Source organism: Solanum stenotomum, chromosome 1 (assembly GCF_019186545.1).
Source record: "Solanum stenotomum isolate F172 chromosome 1, ASM1918654v1, whole genome shotgun sequence".
Lineage (NCBI taxonomy): Eukaryota > Viridiplantae > Streptophyta > Magnoliopsida > Solanales > Solanaceae > Solanum > Solanum stenotomum.
In genome coordinates this window covers 69,453,648-69,471,137 of record NC_064282.1, presented here as the reverse complement: position 1 = coordinate 69,471,137, position 17,490 = coordinate 69,453,648, and the positions used below count along the sequence as shown (strand labels likewise).

The 17,490-nt window shown below is 32.5% G+C and overlaps 1 pseudogene; it reads left to right on the top strand.

Moving 5' to 3' along the window:
- The first annotated feature begins 4,268 nt into the window (after positions 1-4,268).
- On the top strand, positions 4,269-4,857 carry LOC125855923 (actin-85C-like; annotated as a pseudogene).
- Positions 4,858-17,490: the final 12,633 nt, after the last annotated feature.

Sequence of the window (17,490 nt, the reverse complement as noted above, 5' to 3'; positions counted from 1 at the left end):
TAAGTGGGGGTAAGGAAAAGACTAAAATACCCCTCATATTTTCGGGTAACTTTCCTTAAATAGACAGCCTGACTTCAAAATGAAATATCTCCCTCATACGATCTCGAAAATTAGCAAACTCGGTGGCATTGGAAAGAGGACTCGGAGATCTTTCATTTGATATCTTTTGGGTCTCCTAACTCATTATGTATTAAAAGTTATGGTCGTTTTAAGTTGACCCAAAACTTAGAAGAACCTAGGAATGACTTGAATGAATTCTCTTTAATTCTCTTTGGAACTCAAGGTGCTATATCTAGTGACCTGACCTTAATACTTAAGAAATTTTAAATTTCTTGGTAAATCCTACTCACCACGAAGGATGGTTCGAGTCTTAGTTCAAAAAATTTCAAGGGTGTTACAAAAACAATTACATAATTTATGTTTAAATATTCTTAATTATTTTTCAATTTATATGATGAAACTTCTTTCAAGGTGGGTTGTATCATTATTTGTGTCTTTTTTTTTGCTAATGTTCCTTAGTTATCTTGCTCAAAAGATCCTTCTTTTTGTGTGTATATATATTTGCACTTTATTTACTGATTTTGTATTTTATGATAAGTTTTTTGGGTTGTAATTATTTTCGTCTTATAATATATTTTTGGTGATGATCTCTTATATAAAGTGAACAAAAAATATTAGTCCACTTCACTTTTTTGTTTCATCATCTTATAATTCTTATAAATTTATGTAAAATCAATTTATTGGTCATTTTTCCCTCATTAACATGGTAAATATATATTTATTCTTTATGTCTTTATTAATTTTGTTAGATATGTTTACGTCCATTTCTTAAATTTAGAGCAAGAGTTCATCACTATATCACATACTATATGCTATATTATCTTAATTAGTTTTATATTTTCAACATTTTAAATTTTGCAAACAAATAACCAAAATTAAATGAAAAGAATTAATTGATACTGATATATTTGCACAAAACAACATATACAAAAGAATAATGTAATTGATAATTATCAACATTAGATTAGGTCTATACAAATTTGTATGACAGTAAAGAATAAATGTGCAGCGCACGCTTCCAGAACTAGTATCATATCATCATATCATCATATATCATATCATATATTATTATAAGTGGAAGCTCCAAAGTGAAAAATTGAATTACCATTTTGCCCTTTTACTAAATTAAAATTTGATTAATTATTTAATTAAATATAAATATTTTAATTACATAATGGTAGAAGTTAAGTCCTTAAGCCCTTTAATAATTAAATTATTATTTTCTTGATAAATGAGTACATTGATATTATTTTTAATCATGATCATAATTCTCATAATGGAAGAACATGAAAAGTTATGATAGATAAAACAATGTATATATCATATCATCATCATCATAAAATATTATTCATATATTATATTATTATTATTATTATTATTTTATTAAATTACTAAAAGTGGGAAACTCCAAAGTGCAAAGTTGAATTACCATTTTACCTCTACATTCAATCATAATATTATAAAATATTTAATTAATTAAATATTAAGTAGCTAATCATATTATATTATACTAAATACTAAAACTGAGAAGGTGTTAAATTAAATTAATATAATGCATTCTTTTAAAAAAACAATGCACTAATTTTCTTAGTTACTCTCAAAAGGTTAAGAATATGAAGGCTTACTTTGTATGGTTCAATTATATGGACTAGATTCAAATGCAGGTGTAATGTATTCTTTCAAAATCAATGCATTAATTTTCTTAATTAATTTGAAAAGTTACCTTTCATGTATAATTATAAATCAGATTCATATGCTACAGTATAAAATGTATTTGAATAGTCATTATATTATATTACACTAAATACTAAAAGTGGAAAATAACTTACAATAAATAAATATTTAAAGAAATGTGAGAAGCCACTCTTGTAACTCCAGTAAGAATCACTAAATTACAATAGGTGTGTAAAGGATAACTAATATAGTAGTATTTATTAGGAGTGCTCTTTACATTTGTTACGTTGAATTTCTTTTGGAAATCTAAACATCAACAAACTAATTATAAGCAGTTTCAATTACATGTACCTAGCTACAATTTATCTTGTACTGGAGACTCCAATAGTCTTGGTTGCTAATTGATGATGTGGAGGAATTAATATCTTCTCACAAGATAAATGTACAAAAATATACTTTGATAGTTGTGAATATTATTCATTATAAATTGGAGAATTTGATGAAGTGGCAAATAGGTTGAGCATAGTCATCCACGTTCTCCTCTCACACGAACAACAAAGGTGAATCATATTTTTGATGCTCTTGAGCTTCTCTTTTAATCAACTATTTCTATTTCTTCAACATACTTAAAAATATTGTCCCGATTAAAAATTTATATACTTTATGTCATTATATTTCTCTTCATATATAGACTATAAATCTATCACCAGTCTGTGTAATTCTTTTACAGAATCTTATCGGAAATTGATATGAGATGAAGTTGAAAGGATCATTCTTGACCCATCTGTTTTATCGGGGGAATCAGGTAAGGCTAAGAGGGTTCATTCAAACCCTCTTTGACTAAAAATTACAATATTTATACATATGTTTAAATAGTTTTTTTTTTTTTTTTATGTATAATAGTAGAGATTGAACTTTCGTGTGTTTAGTTCTTCATAATTTGAACCCTTTTAGTAAAAATCTTAAGCCTGTCACTATTTTATTTAATATGTTTTTCTCAATGTTGATTCCACTATTAATGTCTTAAAATCATATTTTATGTGTTCAATTTTGTGCTAAATGACTCATGGTTCATGTTGACTATTTGTTGCAATTTAGTGATTTTTTACACATAGATTTATGCTCAATATTGGAAGTGTCGGAAACTATAATATTGAATCAGTCCTTGCTTGGATACATGTGCAACACACGTACCCAGAGACTAGTTATACTATAAGTGGGAAGTTCCTAACCTCAAAGTTGAATTACGAAAATATCCTTCACTATTTTTTTTAATTAGATAAATAATAAAAAGTTAATTAGACCAAATATACATGGTTAGGTGTTAGAGTTTATCATTTCTTAATGATGATTTAATTGTTATCCTTTGAGCTTCTTCCGTTTACACTCATTCCAACTGTAGTTTAATGTGTCACACTTAAGTTATGATTAAGTCAGAACATGTCCATTCACGATTTCTTTAGTTATTAAGGTTGATTCTACCTTTCATCTTCCGCATTATTCTTTCATCTTCCGCATTAATAATTTTCTCCTAAAACCGTTTCTTATTCTTTACATTGCAATACTCTATAAAAGCTTACAAGAAGTTGTCTTTGCTCTATTATTCTATTTGCGTTCTATCGGTCAGAAATTCTCCTTTTCCAGGTATATCTATGATTTATATGTATCTATATGTGCCTTAAATCTCATTCTTGATATGTTTGAGATGGTATATGTTATTTAATATTAAAAAATAATTATATTTTAAGTCGGAACTATTTGTCCCAATGAAAGATTTAGTAATGTACAATACACTCTTCACTGAATGTTATAAACATGGAGATTAATTGTTTTAAATGTATATACTTCCATGCATATTGTCAGAGAGTAATTCCTTTAATACTTTGTTAATTTTGTTCGGTTAGAAATTCAATTTATTATCTACTTGCATATTGCAATTTGGTGTAGAAGTTTTTAGATTAAATTACTTTTTAATCGTCTTTAAACTGAAAAAGTACGTCATATTTTCTCAAAAAAAAGTTCAAAATAAAATTCAAATAAAAATATCAATTTATCAATTTTTTGTTCTCCATATATAGCTTTTATTGACGGGATGCTAGATATCCAAACAACCTCTCCTCGTAAAGAAAGAAATTTTCTCACTTTGAAATTCATCGTCAATTATCATTACATACAATTTATAATTAACTTGCTATAATGGGCATACCACTTACGTTATTATATATTAATAACTTAGCGATAAATTCTTCTTTCTTTAGGTCATTTTTGAAAATGCTTAAAGTAAAAAAAAAGGATATTAATGTAAAAAATCGTGTCGCAAATCAATAACATAATATAAGTTGATACAAAAAAACGCGAAGAACTAGAGAGATATTAATATCTACGATAAAAGTTTTGATCATGATAAAGAAACGGAAACACCGAATAGAAAACATACAATTAAAAGGTACAATATAATTTTATCACATATTTACACCTAATAATATTACTAATGATGAAGGTTAGTTAGTAAAGCTGCTTACAATTTCAGCTCTATGCTTGGTGTTAACTATATAATTGTTCCTTTAATTCTTTAGGCTGGCTTTGCTGGGGAAGATTCTCCAAGGGCTGTTATCAAAAGTATTGTTGGTTGTCCTCGTCATCATGGCATCACGTTGGAAAGGGGACAGAGATGCCTATGTTGGTGATGAACCTCTGGCTGATAGAGATAGTTTGGTTCTGAAATATCCCATTGAGCAGGGCATTGTAAGAAACTGGGATGATATGGAAAAGCTCTGGCATCACACATTTTACAATGAACCTCCTGAGGAGCATCCTGTTCTTCTGACAGAGGCATCGTTTAACACCGAGAATGAATGACTCAAATCATGTTTAAGACATTCAATGTTGAAAACCAGGCCGTTCTTTCTTTGTTAGCTAATGGTCGTACAACTGGCAAGTATGAAGCAGAATTGAATACCGACATAAACTTGTTTGTTTTAGTTAGTAATACTAGTTTCATTTGTTGTTTTTCAACAAGGTATTGTGGTTGATTCTGGTGATACTGTGAGCCACACTATCCCTGTATATGAGGGACATGCAGTTTCCCATGCTATCTCATTGTTAAATCTTATCCCTGTATAGTAGGATCAGTTTTCGCTTCACTCAGTACTTTCCAGCAAGTTAGTTTATTTTTTTCTTTAATTGACAGATCAATAAATCAACCGATAGTCTCAAATAATTGGTTCTAGCTATGATTGTCTTCTAGTTAATTCTTAATTAACTGCTAATATATTCGTCACGTGCAGATGTGTATAACAAATTGGGAATATTTCAAATGAATGCTTCATTTAAGTTACAGTGATCTACCTGTTCCATTTTGTGAAGTGATGCTCAATCCCATGAGTAGGATTTTGACTTAGAATTTTGATAGTTACAACTCTTCATAAAAGTCACAACTCTTCATAAAAGTCACAACTTTTCATTAAAGTTACAATTCTTCATAAAAGTCGCAACTCTTCATGTTCAATTCACACCTTTTAAAACCCAACAATCCCCCGCATGAATGGGGAATGACTTCAAGACAAAGAAACAGAACTTTACAAGCAAGAATTTATTGCATCTAGATAAGTAGGTTTCCCTTTCAACTTTCCATAGTGAACATATTTCGGATATACTCGGTCAATCGGTAGATTTGATATCTTTGAACCGTCAAGCTTTGGTGTATACCTAGACAACCATATGTCACACAATTAACCTTTTACCATTTATGGTTCTTACGGTTGTGTTCGTTTCACCCATGAACACCTCCTAGTTTATTGAGTGTATAGAGAGATGGGCTTTTGACAATCATCCTCTTTGAAGTGGCTTACACTTCACACTCACATAGGTGATTTCTAACCGTGTTATCGCGTAGATACACTATTTGGTCAAATCTGCCAAACTTAGCAAATCATTAAAAACTTAAAGCTTTATTAACTCATTAACAAGCCTTAATGTTGTATCCTTGTGCCTGAGCATTGTCTTCATCATGAGAATGGATTGAGTTGGTTGACAATACCGAACCGTCAGTCACAACTTTATTTTTCTCCTTGAACCTAGCTCTTGGGATCTACAGTCTGCTAGGCAGAGTTACCACGATGATGACTTGTCCTAAGTCGTAAATCCAGTCCCTTAGATAATCTTTCAACTTTCTCTCTAGTTAGGCCTTTTTGTAAGTGGATTTGACACATTATCCCTTGACTTTACATAGTTAATTGTGATAAGTCCACTAGAGAGTATAGTTTTCTAACGGTATTATGTCTATGTCTTATATGACGAGACTTTCCGTTATTCATCAAGCTCCATGCCCTACCTATTGCATCTTGAGTATCAAAGTGCATACATACTGATGCCAATGGTTTGGGCCAAAAAAGAATATCTATCAAGAAATTCTGGAGTCTTTCAACTTATTCACCGGCCTTATCTAGAGCACCTAGCTCAGAGATCATTGTAGAACTAAGGATACATGTATTTTTTGGAAGATTTCCAAGAGACTGCTCCTCTACCAAGAGTAAATACATACCCACACGTGGATTTTACTTCATTTGATCCCGGTGATCCAATTCGCATCACTATATCTTTTCAATACTGTTGGATATTGTTATAATGCAAGACATTGTTTTTAGTATTTCTTAAATACCCCAAAACTTTTTGTCATTGTCATCGAATGAGTTCGATTGGGATCACTCGTGAACTGACTCAGTTCATTAATAGCACATGCTATATCTGATCGTGCACACTTCGTGATATACATCATGCTTCCCAATACTCTAGCATAATCCAATTGTGAGTCACTTTCGCCTTCACTCTTTTGAAATGCAAAGCTCACACTTATTGGAGTCTTGACAATATTAAAATCCAACTATTTAAACTAGTCAAGTACCTTTTCAATGCAATGAGACCGTGACAATGCTAAACATTATGGAGTTCTAAGGATTCTTATACCTAAGATCGCATCAGCAACTCCAAGATATTTCATATCAAAGTTGCTTTCTAGCGTATGTTTAGTAGCATTCATGTCATTAGTGTCTCTGCCGATGATCAACATATCACCAATATACAAACAAACAATGACCTTGTGATTTTAATGTAAAAATATTTATCACTTCCATCATTCTTAAATCCATTTGCCAACATAGTTTGGTCAAATTTCTTATGTCATTGTTTGGGTGCTTGTTTTAGTTCGTAATGTGACTTAACAAGTTCACACACTTTCTTTTCTTTACCAGGAACCACAAAAGCCTCAGGTTGTTCCATGTAAATTTCTTCCTCCAATTCTCCATTTAAGAGAGTTGTTTTCACATTCATTTGATGAATTTGGAGGTCATATACCACAACTAACACAATTAACATCCAAATGAATGTAATTCTAGTTACTGGAGAGTATGTGTCGAAAAGATCAAGACCTTATTTTTATCTAAAGCCTTTGACGAAAAGTCTTTCTTTATATTTTTCAACAGTTCCATAGACTTTCATTTTCCTTCTGAAGATTCACTTTGAACTCAAAGGTTTATTTCTTGAAGGAAGATCAACCAACTTCCAATAGGATTGCTCAAGATTGAACCAATCTCACTATTGACACCATCTTTTCAAAAGAATGAGTCCACATAAGACATAGAAAATATTACAAAATCATATCCGAAGGTAGTAGATGTCCTTTGACATTTACTACACGTTTGAATCTCTTTATTAAGTACATTCTCCTTTTGTTGTTTCCAAGGTCTTTAGACCTTTCACTAAACTACTCAAGTCTAATTTTACAGTCCACGGTTAGGTCCTATCTTAATCCTTTTAGGAATAGGAGCTTGGACTTTTGCTAGACACCCCCACACTTTGAAGTATTTCAAGTTGGATTTCATTCCTTTCAATTTCTCATATGGAATAAATTGTGTCCTGAACAAACAAAATTGCTTTCTTTCTGAAAGATAAAACTTTTTGTTGTTCCCTTTTGCAGTAAGGATAGTTCCTCCACACAAGTTTTGTGGTAAACCTGAACTTATAAGTAATGCATCCATCATTTCTTTCAACGTTCGATTTTTCATTAGATTGAGGAGAATAGAGCAACAATTTGATGGATAACTCCACTTTCCAAACATATTTCTGCACAAGGAGATTTATACTCTCCATCCTTATCACTTCTTATCTTTTTTCCAACTGATTTCAACTTCAATTTTATATTGCCTAGACATTTCTATGGTTTCATCCTTACTATTCAGCAAATAGACATAACCATATAAAATGTAATTGTCAATAAAAGTTATGAGATACTTTTTTCCACCACAAGATGGTGTTGACTTCATATCATAGATGTCAATGTAAATCAACTCTAAGAGATTAGAATTTCTTTCAACAAATTTATAAGAACGCTCAACATACTTAGATTTCACACAAACTTGACATTTTTATTTATTGCACTCAAAGTTAGACAAAACTTCTAAGTTGATCAGTTTTCCTTACAAGGTTTTGTAATTGGCATGTTTCAAGTGTTCATGTCACAAACAATTTGACTCAAGCAAGTAAGAACAAATAAAAATATTGAATTTGAAAAGCTCTCCGCGAGGTAGCTTTTTATCACACATATTTGTTCCTATTTCTTACAATTTTGTGTGATACAAACATTGTTTAGAGTCATCACCTTGTCAAATGTCCTTTTCGAAAGGACCTTTTCATAACTTTCAATTTGATTGTTATAGAACTAGCCATGAACAAAGTTTCATCGGATCCAATAAAGGCAATATAGTTCAAATGCTTCTTTTACAAAACATGACAAATGACTATTCACCAATTTTCATGTCTATACAAATAGTTATATTTAATAAACATATATTTTCATGAAAAATCACAATATTTAAGTGATACTCTTTCATAAAAGAACACACCTATTTCGAACAAGTATATATATAATTTAGTAGTTTCATACTAGTCATACCATATACTAGTAAAAGAGAAACTCAACAACTACAATATCAAATATACTCTAAGAATTTTGTGGGTCTAACACAATACAAAAGTATCGTCGAATTTTATATCTTGTGCTCCAAATTTAAATTAGACACTAAGTCTAATTTTATCTTTGTCATAAGCAAAGAACCCCCCCACATTTTAAATACGATCTCAAAAATATTTTAAAAATAGTTGAAAATAATTTTTCCACATATTTTCCCAGACTATCAAAATGTCATTGGCTCAATGAAACATCTTTTAGAAATATTATTCTACGAAAGAATTAGTGCTTCAATTCTCTTTGACAATTTTTACGTAGTGTCAAAGTCCATTCCATTGAGGCACCTATTGCAGGCACAAAATCACACACTTTAAGTCACTGGTCTTTTTTTTTCCTCTATCACAAATAGATATACCATTTAGTATTTAGAATACTAACAACAAAGAGTAATTTTTTTATACAAATTGTTTCTATATAATAGTGAAGTTTGTAGAAAATCAAAAGTACAACACTGGCTTATTAGGTGAAGCTTTCATATTCTTCAAACCAATTGCATAGTTCAATTTATCCAGAGTAGAAAACTACAAAAGTTTTTAGTCTACAACAATCAGACACAATCAATTTCATACGGAGTACAAAACTACAAAAGTTTATTTTTTTCTCTAAACAAAATAAAAAATATTGTTAGATTATCACATAGAAATGCTTTTCTTTTCAAATAGCTTCCAACTATAACCTTTTGACATACTATTTTTTTTTTTTTGGTAATTAATGTGTATTATTATTTACCAAGTAGAATGTTTTGTACAAAACTCTTGATCAATTGGAGCAACAAGCCTCACAACTGGATAACAACCTATCCTACAATTACAAAGGTTGACGAACCTATGGATAGAAATTCATAGTATCTAACTTCTTTTCTAGATTGATCTTCATGGATCCTCGACATACTATTTTATCAAATAAAAATGTGCATCTCTCATTCTGTATACTAAAGAATTTTAAAGGCCCAAGGAAAATTCATTCCAAAACATATGGTTTTGCAGATCTTTTCCCAAAGATACACATGATAAAAATCAAAAGAATTAACTTTTAGAAACTATTTTCCTCCTTAGATAAATAATAAGAAGGTTACCTGGTGTAATCTTTAACCGGAATACCACTAATTTTTCTGGTACATTCTTAATTCAATCTTGCTAAACAAGGCACCAAATTCTGAAGAAGTAGTGCATTAATCTTCTACTTCCATGATCTATTTCCCTTAATCAGTAGAATACAAGAAATACCAACAGTATAATAGTTTCCTTAAGATTGTTGTTCATCCTATATTCCTAAGATACTTAGAACAAAAACTTTGAAGAACTTGGTTAGAAACAACAAAGTTTAAAGAGTATTTTCAAAACTAGAAAATTAAAACTAGTAGAGAAAATAGAATCAGAAACAGATTAGAAACAATATACAAAATATTTTTCTTAAAGAAGAAAATTGAGCCTACTGATTACGGCCTGTAGATGCAAAACATGATTCAAAACTTCATTTTACGGGGTTAAATTACGGCATGTAGATGCTTCAACGACCCGTAACTGGGTCCGTAAGAATTGGACCCAAAATATGACTTCCATAAGTTTTTCTATGAGTGAATAGTATGGGTCTTACTTTGATTTACGATTCGTAGATCAGGTCCGTAGTTGCTGAATTTGAAAACTCTATTGTGGTAGTATCTAGTAAAACGGTCATAGCTTTTTACTCAAAACTCTAAATGAGGCAAACTTGGTGGAGTTGGAAAGAAGACTCATATAACGTTAATTTGATAGGTCAAATGCTACCAAATTGATTATATACTGAGAGATATGATCCTTAAAGTTGACCCATGAACTAATGTGAAAAACTTAGCTAGTAGGAAGGTTTTAAACTCGACTAAGTACTAAAGGTCTCTTATGACCCTAAACCACCTCCAACTATACTTCCCGCACATAGGAATGAACCATAAAACATAAGCATAAGTAGGACATCACCTGATTCAAGATTATATACTTACAACTAAAGATTCAAATTCTAAGAATAGAGTTGCAAGGAGTTACAATAGGCATACCACACACAATGTAAAGCTTAATTTAATTTTAGAAGTAAAGCTTGATCTAGTTTTAACTTCTTCTTTTTATTTTATTTTATTTTAGCTAGTTCAATCTTAGTAGCTCAATTGGTTGATTATATGATTTTTTTTTTATCTTTTTGGTGTAATTCATTTCCCATCTTTTCCTGCCTCATAATTTTTTTGTGAAGTATCTTGTAAAAATGTGTTCTTTTTGTTCAATCATCAGTAGAATCAATCATTCGACACTAACTAGCGACCAATTAGCTTAAATCAATATATCTATCTATTCATCTATCCAACATGAATATTCTTTAAAATGTTGATAGAAAGAGAAATTAAGAGAATCAATGTCAAACAAACAACTTTACCTTACATATATACATAATCATCTTTAAACTAACAAATGTAATAAATATTTTCAAGGTGAGATTCAATTAATAGTTGTTAACAGACTGATTTTTCAACCTGTTCATGTTGAATGTAAGAATTTTGATTTGAAGAGTTCATCATTATATGGATTCACAACCTGAGATCAGTGAAAAGATGACAACAATGTTGATTGATTGGTTGATTCAAGTTCACCACAAGTTTGAACTTGATTAAAAAAATGCTTCACATCGATCATCATCAACATTATTATCGTCAGAGATTGCATTAATCAAGAAGGAAATTGCAGTTGGTGTGCATTAATGTCATACTCATAACCTTCAAATATGAAGAAATTTGAGCCATGAGGTATATTTCTTGAGCTTACATCAAATAAATGTGAATGTCTTTTGCCATATGACTACTTATGGCAAAAGTTAATAAATTTCTGAATGAATTAATTTGATTTTCCAGGGCAATAACTTTATGTGCATTTGAGAAAAAAAGTTACACTAATGATCAAATGTTAATCATAGAGAAACAAGTTTTTGGACAATTGGAATGGTACCTCATAATCCCAACACCTTAAGCGTTCCACATGCGTTTAATTTCGAACGCATTTGATAATGAATTTTTTTCACTTTTTTTGAAAGTTGAACTACGAAAAACATATTTGACCGTAAAATTTCGGAATTCAACTTAAACTAGAATTTGTAAAACAACAAAAATGTGTTTCACTTCTTTTTTTAATATAAAATATAAATCCTAAAATATATCCATGTGTCTTATGCATACATGTATCACTAATAACTACTTCTTTTATAAAAATATTCACGTGAATCCATTTCTACATATACACATTTTTTAAAAATTTTCTTAACAATATATATATATATATATAACATATATTTTAATATCAATTATTATTGAGAAAATGGCCAAATGACCCCCAAATCTATAATTGGATTTTTAACTACACACTTATACTTCACGAGGATCCTATTACCCCCTGAGCTATTTTAAAGTGAAATTATTTCCTCCCTGAAATGTCATTACCAGGCATCTGTCTTGTGGTGAAATACACGCACTTGACACGTGTATTTCACCATTTAATGATTTTTTTAAAATGTTCTCCTCCTTCCTCTTTCTTTCTTCCCCAATCATTTCTTCAACCCTAACTATACTAAACACCATTTTTTACCTCAATAAATCTCTATATCTCTAACATTTTATAAAAACAAAAATTCAACTTACCTTTTCATCTACTCCGAATCTCTAGAGTCTAGAAGATAGCGGTCCTAATCAAATCTTTCATCCAATTAATTCAACAATTTTTCCACATTTTCTTACATTTCGTTCAATTTTCTTCCATAGACAATTTCAGATACACATTAAATGGGTCATGAATTCGAGATCAGATTCATCCCTTGAAGATTCCGCCGACAACTCAAAATAATCGCATATGAGAAGACCAATTTGTAACACCAATTTGAGAAACCTCTCTCTCTCTTCCCCATTCTTTATTATGTCCCATTCTAAAATTTTTATGATTAATTTATAATTTTAGTTTTTGATTTTGATTCTTCATGGATTTTAGGAGAACATGTAGGATCCTTCTTTTAAAATGTAGAAGAAATTGTTTTGTTTTAGTTTCTTTTAATAAGTTTGAAAATATTTTTTAAATATTCAATTACTTCACTTTGACTTTGTTATTCTTGAATCCATCACTTTAAAAAAATTAATTAATGGATATGTTTTTGTAAAAAATAAATTTAATTTGTTAGATATGTTCTAAATAAGTTTATTGAAAAATTCTTTATTCATTAAATGCATTTGTTATTGATATTTTTTATTCCAAACATCCATTGAGAAAACTTCAACAATGATAATGGTGAAAACTGTATAATTATATAGATAAATAAGAAGAAAGAAAGAGAAAGAAAAAAATGGAAATTAAAAAAAAATAGGCAACTCACTCAATAATTTATTATGTGTATCATTGCTTATTTACACATCTAACAATTTGTTTTTGACACCATTCTTTCTTGCTTGAAATGTATTTATAAGTTCTTTTTTTATTACTTTGTGAATATAATTTTAACGACCTATTTCCGTCGTTATAGGAAAGCCAACGGGGGAAAAATTTGAGCCGGAAAACTTTTTCGTAGTATTTGGATTTTCCCAACCTAGTCCAGATTTGGACGAAATCGGAGTCATTAAGGTGTAGGGAAATCTGGTAACAATCGGATAAATTATTTGTGATTTTAATTACATGAATAGTTAGATAACTCGTTAAGAAACCCGTATGACTTAACGAAATTGAATTCGGGTGAGTAGAACTCCCGAAACCGATCTTGGCGTGAAGGGTATTTTCTGAGCGTCGTGGGTTAGAGGTGTGTTGTGAAATGGGGATTTTGGAATTCTTTAACTAGCTCTCTGTCTCGTGCAACCCGCCTTGGCGAGGAATTTGGTTGCTATGGCGGGGTGGTGGTTGCTGTGGTGGGCCAGACGCAACTTAAAGTTGTTAATAAACCCCTAAACGACCTTATTTGACACTTTTTGATTTTTAGAGTTAAGGAACGAACCCCAGGCAACTCCTACTCATTTTTCACCATTCTTGAGGCTAAAGGTAAGCTTTTCACTCCCCGAATCCGTTTTTCGATCCGTAGAACGTAATAGAATAGGTGAATAATGATGGGGGAAGGTTTTGTTATAGATTTTATAGTAGAAACAACCCTAAATTGGATAAGTGGGATCATGAGTTTGATCTAGGGTTCATAGAATTGTTAGTAATCCGGGTAATTAATGATTGTTTATTGATTCCTATATTATATTGATTGTTTGTAGACCAAGAAAAAGCAGAATGAATCCATAAAGAGAATGATCAAGTTTATTAGGGTTTCAAGCTTGTTTCGAGGTAGGTGATGGTTGTGATTCTATGATTGTGTGATGTATGCTTGTTCTTACTTCATTATGATACTTGTATATGTATAAGTACTGCAATGTTGATCACACTTGTTGTAAATGAGATAGATGAATTATCATTGCCATGAAATCATGACTTAAATGTATGCTCTTGAGGAAATAACTAACTTGGATCGGTTGCCACATTCTGGCATAAATATGGGATTGATTGCCACGTTTCGGCATAAATATAGGATCGATTGCCACGTTCTGGCATGCTAACTGTTTGGGTTTGGGTTCCATGAGAGGACCGATGATTTGATATAAAATGTGAAGTTGTTCGTTGTTCTTAAATGTTGAGAATATTGTATATGTTGATATATATGCATGTGCTTATAATGTTATCTTGACTTGCTTATGTTGCACTTAGTGGGATAGCCGCGTGATCCTACTAGTACACTGTGGTTGTGTACTGATACTGCACTTGCTCTTATTTTTGTTGAGTACAGGGCATCTTCAAGCGGCTACTGACAGACCTCGCTTAGGAGATCAGCGATCATTGCTTCGAATTCAAGGGTGAGCCAATTCTTCCTGGCTGCCGTGAGATTCTCTTTCGTCTATGTCTATCATATCTGTACATAGACAAATATTTAGTTAGTTTATTAGTTCATTAGTTTGGGGTTGTATCCCTTCTTGTTTAGACTTGGTTCATGTTAGATGTTTTGGTACATTGACTTTCAGGTTCTAGGTTATTCTTCCGCATTGTTAGTTGTTAGATCTTTTGTTGAAGTTTATGGGAACTTCAGTTTTAGCTATGATTTCTACTTTCATATACTTAAATGCCTTAGTTTTTAGATTAGTTGCTTGGTTTGAGGTTGTAGTAGTGGTTCTCCTACCGGAGTGTTAGTGTGGGTGCCAATCACGATGGTCTGGTTCATGACAAAGTTGGTATCAGAGCCTAGGTTCGTTGATCTTGATGTACCAAAACGAGTCTAATAGAGTCTCGAAGAATGGTACGTGAACGCCTTTACTTTTCTCAAGAGGCTATAGTACTTTAGAAAATCTCTCTATTTTCTCTTTGTCTCCTTTCATGCTATAACTTGATTCCAATTGGTACCTGGCGATTCAAATTGGTATCTACCTCCTTCACTCTTCTATCCGCAGATGGTTAATATTAGGTATAACAATGTCAGGTCCGTAGCTCCTGTCGATGCTCCAACTGAGGAATTTACAGCGAGAGGTCGTGGTCAAGGCAGGGATAGAGAAAGAGTTAGGGGTAGAGGCCGTGGAAGAGTAGCACCTACTAGAAATGGAGCCCTTGTTAAGAATGCTCCTGTGAATGAGAACCCTCACATGCATCATGAGGAAATAGAAGAAAAGGTTGAGGATGTTGAGAATGCTAAGGAGGTTGGACAAGAGGAAGAGGTGCAGGCTGAGGCTACATGTATTCCTCTTATCGATCTGGTGTTAGCTCAACAAATCATGTCATTTCTGAAGGGGTTGGGTGGTCCTGGAATGCTTCCATCTGTTCAAGCAACTCAAGCTCCTAATAATCGTCCTGTTGCTAGCACTGCGCCCAAGACGGATGGTACGGGGGGTAATGATGCTTTCTTCCGTCCTTTGTTGGGTTCTGTCATGACTAGTAATGAGCATGAAATATTGACTAAGTTTTTGAAGCTTAAGCCTCCGATATTTCTTAGTTCTGATAGTGAGGATGCGTATGAGTTCATTCTGGATTGCTATGAGAGGCTTCATAAATTGGGTATTGTTCATCAACATGGGGTTGAGTTTGTGTCCTTTCAACTTCAAGCTGAGGCTAAGCAGTGGTGGAGAGCTTATATGGAATGCAGATCATCTACTTTACCTCCACTTACTTGGACCCAATTTCATGCTATGTTTTTGGAGAAATATGTGCCTAGGACTTTGAGGGATCACAAGAAAGATGAGTTTATGGCTTTGGAGTAAGGTGGTATGTATGTGGCTGCTTATGAGGCCAAGTTCCATGATTTGTCTAGATATGCTATGCAGTTTGTGACTACAGAGGAGGAAATAATCTGGTTATTTATTAGGGGACTAAATTCTAAGATGCAAGTATTATCTGTTCATATTACTTTTGTAGGGAGGAACTTCAATGAGGTGACAGACTATGTAAAGAAAGTGGAGGGGGTGAGGCGAGACGGTCAAGCTAAGGCATGGGCAAAAAGGGCCAAGAACTCGAAGAACTTTCAAGGTTCTTATTCCAAGGGGTCTAGAAGGCCAACGCTTGCAGCGAAGCCAATTCAGTCTGATATGCCCACCTCTACAAGTATTTACTCGAAAACACCATCTCATAATTTTTAGGATAATCAAGGAGCCGCGCATTCGACGGGCGGAAGACCGTCTTTTGATTTTACTTGTTAAAACTGCAGAGAACCTGGGCATATGAGGAGAGATTGTCCCCATCCGCATGTATTAGATGCCACACAGCAGCCTTCTAGAGCAATGGTACCCGCGGGAAATGATAATAATGGTAGAGGACGTCTACAAGGTTGGCGAGGAGATAATCAGCGAGGCCGTGTAGGTAGAGAAAATGGTAATGGTAACAGAGGTAGGGGTAACGCATAACCAGGCAGGGAAGTGGCTCATCATGACGATAGAGCTCAATGTTATGCTTTTTCGGGCAAGAATGAGGTGGAGGCATCCGACGCGGTGATCAAAGGTACTATTCTTGTCTATGATCGGATGGCTAATGTGTTATTTGATTCGGGTTCTACTTATTCTTATGTATCCGTGAGATTTGCATCGGATTTTGATATGATTTGTGATGTTCTTGATGCCCCTATTCGTGTTTCTACCCTAGTTGGAGAGTCAGTCATAGTTACCCATGTCTATCATGTTTGTCCTATTTTATTTATGGGTTTTCAGACTTGGGCTAATTAGGTGATTTTGGATATGATTGACTTTGGCATAATCTTAGGCATGACTTGGTTGTCCCCCTATTATGTTGTGCTTAATTGTAATACTAAGTTTGTAACTCTAGAAATTCTGGAAGGAAAAATTAGAGTTAGAAGGGGTGTACAAGCCTAAGCAAGCTAAGATTATATCCTGCATTCGGGCTAGTAAATTAGTAGAGCAAGATTGTTTGGCTTATTTGGCTCATATTAGGGATGTTGAGATTGATGCTCCATCCATTGGGTCTATTCATGCGGTGTCTGAATTTAGTGAAGTGTTTCCTAATGACTTGCCTGGTATGCCTCTAGATAGACATATAGATTTTTGCATTGATTTAGAGCCTGGTATGCGTCCTATTTCTATCCCTCCATATCGCATGGCTCCGACAGAATTAAGAGAGCTTAAGGCTCAAATCCAAGAGCTTTTTGATAAGAGATTTATTCATCCTAGTGCCCCATGGGGTGCTCCAGTTTTTTTTGTTAAGAAAAAAGATGGT